Source organism: Prunus avium, chromosome 1 (assembly GCF_965620075.1).
Source record: "Prunus avium chromosome 1, drPruAviu1.hap1.1, whole genome shotgun sequence".
Taxonomy (NCBI): domain Eukaryota; kingdom Viridiplantae; phylum Streptophyta; class Magnoliopsida; order Rosales; family Rosaceae; genus Prunus; species Prunus avium.
This window is the reverse complement of record NC_142284.1, coordinates 2653967-2656906: the sequence shown is the minus strand read 5'-3', so window position 1 is coordinate 2656906 and position 2940 is coordinate 2653967. Positions and strand designations below refer to the sequence as shown.

Below are 2940 nucleotides of genomic sequence, written 5' to 3'. Positions count from 1 at the left end.
TATCCTATATCGCATACGGTGTTGGATACGATATGCATGAGATAAATACACGCATTCGAAGAATTATTGGTTATAATAATAATATCGACCAAACAAAACCAGCAACCAAATATCAATACCTGGTGCCAAGAAATCTTTTCCCCAGCAATTTATTTTCAAACAATCTTATAAAATTATTCACTTATAAAATCTGGCAATTGCAATTTCAGCCAGTGACCAGGAACTTTGACCATTCAATTAGAAGGTGCCAGCATCAGTTTGCTATCCAGCAGTACTCAAACTTGAAGACTTTTCCTTCAAATTAAATGCACAAGCTTAGATATTGGACTATAAGAAAAACTGACAAGAAGTTATTGTCAGAGATGAATTTTCTCTTTCAACCAACTAGCTTAGATATTGGACTATAAGAAAAACTGACAAGAAGTTATTGTCAGAGATGAATTTTCTCTTTCAACCAACTTTACAATAAGTTCCACGAAAATTATTTCCCAGTTATTTGGTCTGTCGTTAGTCTCTTGGACCCTTCTATTGTGCGTGCAGCCTGCCAACAGATTCTTTTTATTAGGTAGAGAAAATGGCGATGAATTTTTAATCATATTAGTTGCATAACTTCTTCTGTTTTTTCTTTTTTACAAGACGATATTCTAAATTACTCTAATGTACAAGGAGAGGAATCAAATTCAGGTGCAAGAGAATGTGCACGCTGCCTTAACCAACTGACCTAACTCACATCTATTGTTGGTTGCATAACATTATTGTTTTATCCATTTAAAATGAAATGCTTAGTTAAAAAAATTTATAATTATGTTATTACCTATAAAAGGTCATTATGACTTGTATTTCAACCTGCAAATCATATATTTTTTACATTTCAGCTTTCAGAAGATTGTAATGGTATTATTACTTGCCACATCCAGAGAGGTAATGCTTCATATAATCTCTAACATCAGTTTCTCGGTAAATTTGGGGAACAGCTTCTAATAGCAATTCCTTGATTGGTCCGTAAACTTTTGAATTCCCTGTCAGAACGTATGGCCTGAAAAAACTTGCCACAGAAACTCGTTTTTTTTTTTTTTTTTTTTGGACAAACTGGTACTTGAATAAAACCAGAGTGCAAGAAAAGCACCAAATACAAACAGGCAGGAGTCCAATGACAGGGGACTACAAGCAAATGAAACATCAAAGAGAACATAGCTTGTGGATACAGATTGGAAAGAAAGAGACGCTGCTTCAAAAAGCCTAAAGACGTCACAAACCAACCAGCATCAGTCTAACCATTTTGTGGCGGTGGGCATGGTAGGCCATCCTTGTTTAGAATGCCGGTCAGAGAGGATGGGGGTCGGTCAACCCAGACAAAGGAGCGCATCCTCGAGGAAGAAAGCTTGGCCAAGTGATCAGCTGCCAAGTTGGACCTACATTCTTTGCTATAACTCTATGATCCACACTAATAAACTTGTCATTTGTGATTAGCTGCACAAAAGCAACAGAAGATTTTAAGTTTATTAAAAGACGTTAAGTGTAGTGTAGTTCAAGTAGTTAAGAGTATTTATTTATACACTCGAGGTTCTAGGCTTGATTTCCCCCTCCCCAATATCGCTTGTAAGTTGTATAAAAATATTTTAAAAAAACACACCTGCATAAGGTCTCCAATGTTGACAACTAGAGATCCTTGCTTGGGAGGAACATTAACCCATTGATTCTCATGTAACACTTGGAGACCGCCCACTTGGTCTTGTAAAGTATGGTGGTGATGAAGGAGCCCATGGTCAATTCTGGTTCAGGGTAGTAGTGGCCCAGATGGAGAAACGCCTCACCGCAATTCATGTCCTCAAGTTGTTTTGGGTTAAGCCCAAGAGCCTCGGAAAGCAGCTCAAACAAAGTGGACCCCAAATCCATCACTTGCTTTGAGTACTCATTCACTATTTCTCGGCATCCCCAAGTCATCAAGAGTGCTCATGAATTTCATTTATCAAGTTATGAAAGCATGCCTTTGTAAAAGACTACAAATGCACATAATTAGCCCTGCAGGTAAAATTTTGTATAATTTTGTATTTTTTTTTAATGAGAAAACTTGGGTTGTGCTACATTCTCCCATATTCATAACTTTCGTGATTCATAACTTCATTCCTAATAAGTAAACATCATCTCAATATTGTGGGCAATGTGCTCGATGAAATGCCTAAGAAGACCAAGGTAGACAACAAGTTGTATTTTCCCTCCCCGAGTAGAAAATTCATGAGTTTTCCACTAAATAGATAGAATAATTAACATCCCTCATATCCAAGAGATCACCCCTCATATTATATGAGAGTTAAATTGGTAGCATCTTCTATTTAGATGCATGATGATCAATTAAAGCAGATATGGAAAAAGTAAAGGTCTTCTTAGACTAGTGCCATGCTTACCTGCACACGGATGGCAATTCTTCTTGTTTGGGTGGATCAGGAGCCACATAACACACAAACGTATCCCTCCAGTTAGCTTCAGAAGATTGGTACAAATGATAGTTGGACATATGATACACCTTCTTCCCAAAGTCCCTCGATAGAACTCTTTTTTAACCTCACTGTCCTGCTCATGGAATCCGGGCATGCCATCGATCATCTGATCCAAAATATCAACAGGAACTCCATGATTCACCACCTGAAAGAAACCGCATTTCTCACTTGCATGTCGAACTTTCTCTACAACACAGGCACGTGAAACTGTGTCGTTTTGGATGCCTCTGAGATCAATGATTGGAACACTGAACTGGACATCATCACTTCGCAGCTTCTTTTCGTCAAAGCTTGGTCGTGATGAAGGGTAGAAAATACTTGGGATTTTTGTGAGACCTGTATCGAGCAGTCCCTTGATGCCAGCTTTTGTCGCATCAAATGCTTTTAACTCACTCATGCGGTCACTGTTAGCATCGAGTTCATGATCGTCTTCTGCAAACAT

The 2940-nt window shown here is 38.1% G+C and overlaps 1 pseudogene; it reads right to left on the bottom strand.

Annotated features, from left to right (window-relative positions):
- Positions 1–1659: 1659 nt before the first annotated feature.
- Positions 1660–2940, bottom strand: LOC110751429 (1-aminocyclopropane-1-carboxylate oxidase homolog 1 pseudogene; annotated as a pseudogene).